The sequence below is a fragment of the Zingiber officinale genome, chromosome 6B (genome assembly GCF_018446385.1).
Source record: "Zingiber officinale cultivar Zhangliang chromosome 6B, Zo_v1.1, whole genome shotgun sequence".
Classification (NCBI taxonomy): Eukaryota; Viridiplantae; Streptophyta; class Magnoliopsida; order Zingiberales; family Zingiberaceae; genus Zingiber; species Zingiber officinale.
The window spans coordinates 25,839,624-25,850,526 of record NC_055996.1 but is presented as its reverse complement, the minus strand read 5'-3'; the positions used below and the strand labels follow the sequence as shown (position 1 = coordinate 25,850,526).

At 38.1% G+C, this 10,903-nt stretch overlaps 3 non-coding genes across 3 annotated transcripts; all 3 read right to left on the bottom strand.

The window, feature by feature from the left end:
- Positions 1-8,703: 8,703 nt before the first annotated feature.
- Positions 8,704-8,775, bottom strand: TRNAP-AGG. Its single transcript has one exon. It is a non-coding gene; the product is annotated as a tRNA-Pro (tRNA).
- Positions 8,776-9,871: 1,096 nt separating this feature from the next.
- On the bottom strand, positions 9,872-9,943 carry TRNAP-AGG. The gene has a single exon. It is a non-coding gene; the product is annotated as a tRNA-Pro (tRNA).
- A 104-nt stretch (positions 9,944-10,047) lies between these two features.
- On the bottom strand, positions 10,048-10,119 carry TRNAP-AGG. The gene has a single exon. It is a non-coding gene; the product is annotated as a tRNA-Pro (tRNA).
- Between the last annotated feature and the right edge of the window lie 784 nt (positions 10,120-10,903).

The following is a 10,903-nucleotide window of genomic DNA, read 5'->3' as shown; positions in this document are numbered from 1 at the left end:
ACCTTATCACGAAGAGAGTGGGCAAGGTAGCATATGGGCTAGAGCTACCTCAGGAGATGTCAGCCATCCACAACGTATTTCATGTCTCCATGCTGAAGAAGCATATTCCAGACGCCACCCAGGTGATTGAGCCCCAGTTGGTACAGGTCCGTGATGATCTCAGCTATGACAGTCGGCCTATTCAGATAATAGACCGAGCGGTAAAGAAATTACGGAACAAGGAAGTACCATTAGTCAAAGTCAGCTGGCAAAATCACACAGCAGCAGAGGCGACTTGGGAGACAGAGGCCAGCATGAGACAGAAGTACCCAGAATTGTTTTAAGTTCGGGGACGAACTTTTTATAAGGTATGGGGGATTATAAAGCCCGAAAATTCTCAAAACTGTTTTAGAAATATAGTATGATTTTTCTGGAATTTTTAGATATTTTTCCGGAATTTTCCGAGTAGCGGAAGTAGCAAAAATAATTAGAACCGTAAAATAGCTTAGGCGGGAATCGAACCCGAGACCTATGGTTTACGGGTAAGTTTAGTAACCGGTGAACCCAGCAGGGCCGTGCTGAAAGAAAGAGGAATCAATTATATTTATATTAGAGTTGGGCCTAGTTACCCACTTAATATAAATAAGAACTTAAGTTGGTTCGGCAATTCCTCCTCACGAAAGCCTCACGCCACTTTCCCTCTCCAAACCCTCAACGCCGAACACCCCTTCTCCTCTTCCTCTCTCGGCGCCCAAGTCCCAAGGGCTCTCGGATCACCTTTCGGCGACGACTCCAACACGAAAGAGGTTCTTCTCCGGGAGGGGAACGCGAAGACGTGATCGGATCGTCGAGAGGATCACCTCCACCGGAACTCTAGCGAATAGAATCGTAAGAAATTACGATCAAGAGGGAAGAAACCCCTCACCTGCAGTATAATAGCTCCGTTTGGATTTTCTATACATTAGATTAGTAATATGCAGATTTTGTTGACATGTAGGGTGTTTTAACTCTCCTCTTAGATTTAGGGATTTTAGTTGAGCACCTCTAGATGGGCCGGACACGTTTACCCTCTTCAGTTGGGGTTGTAGACGTTGTCGGGTGCCTAACGGTGATCTCCCTAATAACGAGGAGAGTTGGGGCACACTAAGTGTTCGACAAAATAGCTAGATCAGTAAAAATGCAGCTTAGGCATTTGGATAGTACAGTTAAATGCATTAGAAGCGTTTAAAACAGTAACTCAGTTTATTTTAGCTGTATGGGACTACGGTCCAATGGGTGGGCTCCCACAGTCGCCTCTAGGTTCAGATAACCTAGCTCTAGGTTCAGATAACCTAGAAACAGCATGTTACATCAGTTAGCTATAGATATCAGTATTTTATTTTCAGTGGCACTGTACTGGATTAGATATCCATTGGGTTGGACTCCCACAGTCGTCCCTAGGTTCAGATAGCCTAGACAACCCTGCTAAATTCGGGACTTGCAACCCCGGGTCTAGTAGGGATGCGCGCACAGCAAGTACAGTTGCCGGGCCCAAACAGTATGATTATGTATTTTCACTTATTATGTATTAGATTTCAAAACTCAAAATCCATTATGCTAGTTGAGTTTGTTTCCAGTTACAGATTTAGTTTCAGTTAGTTTAGCCTATATTCAGTTCAGTGTTTATTTGGTTGCTTTGCCATGATTCAGTGCTTATGCCATGCTTATATGTTATGTCTTACGATTTCAGTATACCATGTCTTAACAAGTTCAGTGCATATTTTCAAATAGCATGATTTAAAAGCATTTTGCATCGAATGCATGATTTTGTGAGGTAGATGGTTTCTTACTAAGCTTTAAGCTTACAGATTCTACTTTTCCTTATACTGCAGATAAAGGTAAGGGAAAGATGGACTAACAGAGGAAGCTGGAGGGCAATGCAAGGATGGTGTGTGTGGCAGGAATCGGAATCGAAGGTCCTTAGGGGACTTAGCAAGTTTAACCAATTAGAACTCTAGCAATTTTTACTTTCATACACTTCCAATTGTTAAATGTGTTTAGTGACTTAAAATGCCATGAACCAGCGAACCTTACTCTAGCTTAAGTCTAAAATTGTTATTGCATGTTGTTAGAATAGTTATTATGCATGTGATAGTTGATAGGTGAGTTTTGGCACAACCCAGGGGCTGAAATCAGAGTTCAGAGAACTCCGATCGGTCTCAGACCGATCAGACTGGGTCCTGTCAACAGATCGATCGGCCACCACCGATCCGAACAATCTGATATCTCTTTGTCCTCATGGATCGGTCAACCGACCGATCCATAACAGAGACATAGGAAGGTGGATCGGTCACCCGACCGATCGAGTGCCTGGATCGGTCGATGAAGCCGATCCACCGCGCCAACGCAGCAGCGACGGAGGCTCCGATCGGTCCGGACCGATCGGTGAGGTTCTGGATCGGTCGGCACCGATCCAGTGTCTGGCAAAGAAGAAGAGAAAGCTTTTGGATCGGTCCGCCGACCGATCCAGAGACTTCTACCGTGCCAGTATCAAGCTGGATCGATCCCGTGATCGATCCGACAGCCCAATCGATCTGTGGATCGATTTAAATGCCTGATTATAGCTAGCAGGTCATTCGGGAGGCATAGGTTGTCTCCCCTAGCAAGTGTACAACTCCTAGGTACACCCAGAGCATTAAGTTTTGATCAGTTTAGTAGAAAATTTTTAATTAGCCTAGCTTTCCGCACAGCATAGTTTAGCAATAACTGTAGCGATTCGCCTTACAGCCTAGTAGTAGAAGGCGGGTCGTTACACATTCATTAAAACTTGAGTTAGATCATTAGTGCAACTTACATTAACACGCATCAGTGGCTCCTCCCCAAGGAAAGGGAGAGGTTAATCTGACCAATAAGTTGTACTTCATGTCCCTTGAAACCACACAGGGGAGTATATATAGAATGAAGTTTCTCGCGGTCCAATTGCATTTGATCGAAAGCAGTTTTAAAGATGATGTTGACCAAACTGTCGATATCAATGAATACTCTCTTCACTCGATAATTGGTGATAAAGGTCTCGATTAACTAAGGAATCATCATGGAGGGACCTCGACTCCTGCCAAATCTTTGGGTCTGAAATTTATGTAAGGGCATGTCCTCTTCTTCGACTGGTGTTAACAGCGTAACTTTCTAGCCTTCTTCCATAAGCCCTTCGGGCTTGAGTGGAGTGCCCATCTGTGGGTCCAACCGAGATAATATTATGGTCTCTCGAGCATCAATCTTATTCTTGCCTATATCTTTTTTTTTAGCCTTTTGATGAGATCAAGAGGAACCTCGGGGTTCCTTTGAGGGAGAACGTGATCGCTGACTCACAAGTCGGTTGATATCATGGTGGTGATGATGTTTGTAGGGTTCAAAAGACTTCCTTTTGCCAGACCCACTCCAATAAGTGTTTTGCTGATCAGATACTCATTTCAACTCCTTGGCATATTGCTGACAATCTTGAATGGAATGAGTGCTTGACTGATGGTAGGCACAGTATTGAGTCACCTCGAGGGATCTTCGACCAGATTTAGAAGTAGGAGTCAGGGCTACCTCCACAGCTTGTACCACTCTTTCCCGTTTTTGATTTGTGAGTTCTCAATTTCACAAGAGTTTGGAGTCGACGCTTCTTTTCTTTTATCTTATTGGACTTCCTCGACTTGAATATATTTGAGTGTCCGGACTTATAATCATTCGAAATTGACTAGGGTTTTTCACTAAAGATTTGAAAATCTTCGTCAACCAAACCTTGAGAAAAGGTACTAATATGTACCTTTAGAGTAATCAAGGGAACATTCATGACTACTCGATTAAACCATTACAAGTATTCTCTTTCAGGAGTTCTTTAAATTTTTACCCGAGGACGAACAAATCATGTGATGTTTTCTGATATTTTCAACTGATTGCAAAGTGTTGCATGAAGAAGACTTTAAATTCCTCAAAGGTCTAAATAGAAAAAGCAGGTAGTCGACTAAACCATCTCTATTCCGAGCCTGAGAGCGTGGTCAAGAAAACTCTGTAGAAAACTAATAATAAAGGAAAGATACAGAATAGATAATAATTCTTTAATTTGTTGATTTACTAAAGCCAATAGGCTTATTTATACAAGTTGTCCAAACAATAATGGAAAGATTAAATATATCATATAATTATAAGCATAGTAATAAATATAATAAATTTGGAAGTATTATTTTTACTATTTGATTCATGTCAATCTTGATTATGGTGCTGATTTTGGTTATGATGCCAAATATAATAATTCTCAATTGATTGAAATTAATTTGAGATTATTTTTCATTATTGTCATTATCCCTCGATAAACTCAACGGGACTTTTGAGTTTGAGTGCTAACTTGGTTAAACATTGTCTGGATAATGGCTTGGTAAATATATCAGTAATTTGATATTCAATAGAGATGTAAGAAACTGAAAGTTGTTGAGTCGCCACACGCTCATGAACAAAATAAAAATCAATCCCTACATGCTTGGTATGAGCATGAAAAATAGGATTTGCCACAAGATAAGTAGCTCTAATACTATCACACTAGATTTTGGGTATAACAATGGGAGAAAAGTGTAATTTTGAAAGAAGATACTGTAGCTATATAATTTCTGACGTCGCATTAGCTACAACTTTATATTCAGCTTCAGTACTTGAGCGAGAGACTGTAGGTTGCTTATTTGAAAGTCAGGAAGCAAGATTGAAATATGGTATATCCATTAGTAGAACGTCTATCTTCGGGAGATCAAGCCTAATCTGCGTTATTGTAAGCAATCAACTCTCGTGTGGATTGAGATATAAAAGAAGACCATGTAGAATAGTTCCTTTGAGATATCGAAGAATTCTCTTAACACCTTCCCAATGGTGTTTAGTAGAAGCATGTATAAATTGATAGACACAATTAATAGCGAAAGCAATATTGTGTCGTGTAATGGTGACATATTGTAGAGCACCAACAATACTTCGGTAGATCTGGAGGTCAGCCATTGAAGAGGAGGATGAAGGTATAGTAATACCACCTTCAATGATTGGTGTGGAGATAGAACGTACACTATCCATTTTAGCTTGTTATAGAAATCCAGTAATATATTTGCTCTGAGAGAGAAGACAACCTTTAGAATATGAGAGAAACTTTGTACCAAGGAAAAAATGAGCGTTACCAAGATCCTGAATAAAAAACTCTTAATGAAGAAGATGGAATAAAGTAGTAATGTCGTTTTGATCACTACTAGTTATTAAGATATCATTTATATAAATAAAAAAAAATATTAAAAATTTCTCATTACATTTGCAGAATAGGGTCGTTAAACTCTATAGTTAATACCATTCGTATACTGATGTGACAAAGAAGCACTTTTAAATTTGTAGATGTGATACTCGAGATATGTAGTACTATATATTCCTCGATATGCAATACCTAAAAGTGCTTTGACAATTCATCTTGGAGGATGTCCTTCGAGAATAGAGAATCTCAAGGAGCTTTCGATCAGCTAAATTCAAGGCCTTTTTCCCTTGGAAAATCTCGATGAGGGGTTTCACCAGAAGATTCTATAGAAGTTTCTCTAGCGACGGTCTTATCGATCGGTATTGGGGAAGCAGTTTATGGTGTTCCCATAGACCAAGGTACCTTCTGGTGCATCGGTGTCACTTCTACTGACTGGGGCGACGGTTCAATTTAAGGATTGATCGTTGGAAGATGTGAGGGTTGCCCCTTTAACACCGCTTGCACCGTCACCGCTACCAATTTGTCAAAATCCTCTATTGTCATGGCGATGACATTAGGTCTTCTGGCATATCCATCTTCACATTCCGATTCAGGTCTTAATTCAGTGTTTTCACATATGACGCCAATTTGATCCTGCCCGCGAACGTCGATGAGTGAATCACCAATGAGTTGGCTTTACTGCCAACTTAATCATCAATCACCGAACGACAACGAGGATGATGATGTGGTTGGGAGCCTGGACGAAGACAAACAAGAAGAAGAAGAGAGGATTAGAATGACGACTGGGGGTTCCCCGGTATAGCCACTCTGACGGTCAAATTTGAGGATGAAGAAGATGAGTATTAAAGTTTTGAAATACGTAGGTGTGCGTATGCCTCTTGATACAAAAAAAAACTGTCTTTTATAAGGAGATCATAGTCATAGACTTTTTCCTTCCATTCTCATTCCCATGTTATATTTATTTAATTCCTTAAATAATGCGAAACTTGTTCACTCCGTTGTTTTTTTTTTTTGAAATAATCCGAGATTTGCTCGATGATTATCTTTCTCCTGAAATAATCTAAGATTTGTACGATGATTTATTCTTTTCCTGAAATGGTCTTGCATCCTATGTTGCCAAAGGGTCGGGGAAGCCAAGGAGGCAATGGACTAAGAGTCAAGAGCTGGGAGGCTAAAGAGTCGAGAGACCTGAGAAACTAGGAAACTAAGGAACCGAGAGGTCTAAGAAGTCGGAAGACAGAGGAGTCGGGCGTTGACTTTACTTGCCTATGTTAGAACCATCTCAATAGATTTCACCAATTTTTTCTTATCCATGTGCCACCTACTAATCATTCCCTAAATTAACATTCATTTCAAATATTTCTCACCGTTTATCTTTAAAAGTTTTATTCGGAGGACATATATCCGTCGGGTATAATATAATTATCATGATAATATAACAGGACACTTGAAGTTTATCAGAAAAGATTTTGTCTTTCAAAAGGAACTTGCTGGTACAGATTTCATTAATGAAACATGCATTGCAGGAGTTGGGGTTTTGTCGGGCACTGTTGGAGTTGCATGGCGCCCATGAAACACTGCTCGAAGCTGTCCCACATCTCGGCAGGTTCTAACAAGCATTGAGAGATTAAAACAAAGAGTTCATAATTGGTAATCAAATTGCAAATGGCACTGGATAAAGTAAAGTGTTATTTTGTTGCAAAATGACATTTTACTGATCCGCATATATATATATATATATATATATATATGCGGGTTTTTAGATTTCATATATCCCTACTTCTTCTTTCCTATTAAAAATTAACTGATCTAAGTAATAACAAAGTCAAAAATTATAATTTATCCAGGTTAAAAAAATAATAATAATAATAAAAAAAAGACTCCACTAAAACCTAGGCAGACATTAACTCCCAATTTATATTGTCAAATTTAAATATGAGAACATACATACACTAAAGAAATTTTTATATGTATATTAATTTCTGTTTAAAGTGATCGGCGTTCTCTAAATTCATTAGTTAAAATCGATGAATCTAGAGATCTTAAAAATTTAAAATTAAATATTTTTCTAATAGAAGAGTCCTAGGAACTTATTGATGATGTTGATGTCTTATAATGAATTTATGATAAATTTTATAAGTTTTTGTAAGTTTAAAAATCTAATGCTCTCAATTGACACTATTGATTTCATATTTGAGGGTAAAAATGCATCAAGAAAACTTTCAGAAGTACATTAATTTTGATTTGTCATAGATAATTTTGAATCATTTCAAATCAAAATCAATATATTCTTGTAAATCTCCTTGTGTATATATACCCTCAGATCTAAATTTGACCGTTTAAATTGAGAACAATAAATTTTTGAATAAAAAAGAAGGAAGATAATTTAGTATTATGAAAATTAGGTACGCGAAATGAGAAATCTCAAAATATGCATATACAGTCCGATAAAATACTGTTATTTTTATTTAAGCAATTAACGGTGAAAACTCCGTTATTTTTATTTAAGCAATTAATAGTGAAAACTTTGAACTCTCATAAGTACGTGGAGTGAATGGTTGGGGAAGTAGCCCCAAGGACGAAGCCACGTTAATGGCTACTCGGGTTGTAGCCCGGGGCCTAATGGGGATAAGAAGGAGATTTATGTGGGAAGAAGGGAAACAAATGTCGAGGAGGGTAGCCCAGTGGGACAGTGTCAGAAATAGGAGGCTAGTCCGGGGTAACAACGTTGGCAGTCTGAGTTGATCACCGGACTGGCTCCGCCGTTGATAGTATGCTAAGCCTGGTTGAGTCATTAATGTTTGTGGGGGCATACCCGTTGGATTACAGCATCCAGCAGAGAATCACTGGTCCACATGCGGCAGCAATACTCACCCATGCCATCCCACTGGCCTCGTACTTTACTGTCCCTTCTCCACCATGAGCTAGCTCTGTGAAACTGCATGGACCAGTCAATTAGGACGTATAGCAGAGGGACAAAGCTAGTATATAGCTTCTAGTGGTGAGGTACTCGATCCTTTGGACTGTGATAGCTCATGTGCTTGGCCTAAAGGTGCTGGTGACTACGTGCCAAGTCACATTGAATGCTGTGAACTACTTTAGATCAATGTCTTTGGTGGAGAATAGAGGAAGAGAAGCCTTCCTTATCACAGAGTACAGTTCGATGAAACATATATATAATTAAATGGTGTTTTGCGTTGTTGCATTGGGAGACAGATACATTGATGCTTTTGATGAAAATTACAGAGATCATTTTGTAGTTGAGCGGATGAGAAAAGTATGGAGATAATTTTAGAGATTAGTTAGACGTAGAAAAGTATACAATTTTAGAGATTATGGGATTTATAAATGTCTAAATTTGTTTACAAATTATGTGATTGGGCCGGGCTGTCCACTAGGCCAAAAGGAACCTGTCAGCCCAAGTATGAGCTTAGCCCCAAAACAAGAAAAATGATTTTAAATATGAAAAAATAAAATAATAAGGGGCATTCCGAGAATTAAACTCGGGACCTCTCGCACCCTAAGCGAGAATCATACCACTAGACCAAATGCCCTCTTTTATTACAATGAAAATAATCATTAACTTTTTATTTTTCCGCTTACCTTTTTTTTTTTAATTTAGATCTGAACCATGTGTCGATTATCCTAATATATTGTTGACAAAAGGTTACTCACTCATCCCAAACATCACTTATCGTCAGTTTCATAGTGAGATGAAGGGAGTAAATCACGATGATCAAACGGCTTCTCTAGGTGGAAGGGATTTTATTTCCCAAGGGATTGTTCCCTTGAAGATTTGATCTATGCTCTCATGTAACAATCTACCACCCAAGTACCAACTTAGTTATATCCGTAGAGGCTCCTCACATATACCTTGGTTACCATGACGAATGGATACAAAAAAAAAGGAGTATCAACTCGACTATATCCGTGGGGCCTCCTTATATATTACCCTAGTTACCGTGAAGAATGGACTAAAAAAAAGGGCATTCCAAGTACCAATTTAGTTATACTCAAGAAAGCTCCTCACATATATACCTTGGTTACCATGAACAATGGAAAAAAAAAAAAGAGTATTAACTTAGATTGCCCATCGGGGCTCCTCATATATACTCGGGTTGCCATGAAGAATGGACACAAAAAAAAGAGATAAAATAGTGGGACATTTCCAAAATTGAACTGGAGACCTCTCACAGCCTAAGCAAAAATCATACCACTAGACCAAATGCTCACTTTTGCTATAATTAAAATAATTTTTAAATTTCCTTTATTTTACTCATTTTTTTTTCAATTTAGATCCAAGCCATGTGTCGATGATCCTCACATATACTGACAAAAGGTACTTACTCACCCCAAACACCTCTCATCATTGGTTCTATAGTGAGATGAAGGAAGTAAATTATGATGCTCAAGCAACCTCTCTAGTTGGGAGAGATTTTATTCCTCAAGGGATTATTTTGTGGGGATTCAATCTTTGCTCTCATGTGATAATCAACCACTCAAGTATCAACTCGGCCATATCCGCGGAGGCTCCTCACAAATACCTTGGTGATCACGAAGAATAGACAAAAAAAATAGAGTACCAACTCAGGCTAGTGGGGGCTTCTCATATATACCGTGAAAAATGGATAAAAAAAGATAGAAAATAAAGGGGCATTCCGAGAATTAAACTCGGGACCTCTTGCACCCTAAGCGAGAATCATACCACTAGACCAAATGCCCTTTTTGATCATAAAGAATGGACAAAAAAAATAGAGTACCAACTCGGCTAGTGGGGGCTTCTCATATATACCGTGAAAAATGGATAAAAAAAGATAGAAAATAAAGGGGCATTCCGAGAATTGAACTCGGGACCTCTCGCACCCTAAGCGAGAATCATACCACTAGACCAAATGCCCTTTTTGATCACAAAGAATGGACAAAAAAAATAGAGTACCAACTCGGCTAGTGGGGGCTTCTCATATATACCGAGAAAAATGGATAAAAAAAGATAGAAAATAAAGGGGCATTCCGAAAATTGAACTCGAGACCTCTCGCACCCTAAGCGAGAATCATACCACTAGACCAAATGCCCTCTTATAGCATAATTAAAATATTTTTTATTTTTTCCTTCTTTTTCTCACTCTTTTTTCCTATTTAGATACAAGTCATGTGTGGATGATCCTCACATATACTCAGTTGCTGTGAAGTAGACCCGACCCCAGTTTAGAATTATCAGTTCGATGGTTTCTGAGGATCGACCCTTAATCTTAACTGTCTAAGACGATTATGATTCACGATTCGTATACGGTTCATCACAGTTCATCATGATTCAATATTATTATATTTTAAAAAAATTAAAATGGTAAATTCATAAAGTAAAAAAACTTATACTTATTTAAGTTTTCTGACTATCATCTTTTTCTCTTATAAAATGACATTGTTAATGAGTCATTAGCTATATTTTTTTTATTGTTAATAAAAATGGTGTGGATATATTGAAATAAACCCCATAATTTGAATTTAGAGAATAATGGATACTAAATTGTAATTATTAATAAAAAAATATTAAATAATCTCAATCTCTAAAATAAAATATATTTACTAAGAGAAATTATAGTTAGTTATTAAATAATTAATTAATACACATGAATATTAATTTCATATAATTTAGTTGGTTAAGAAACTTCACCTTATAAGAGA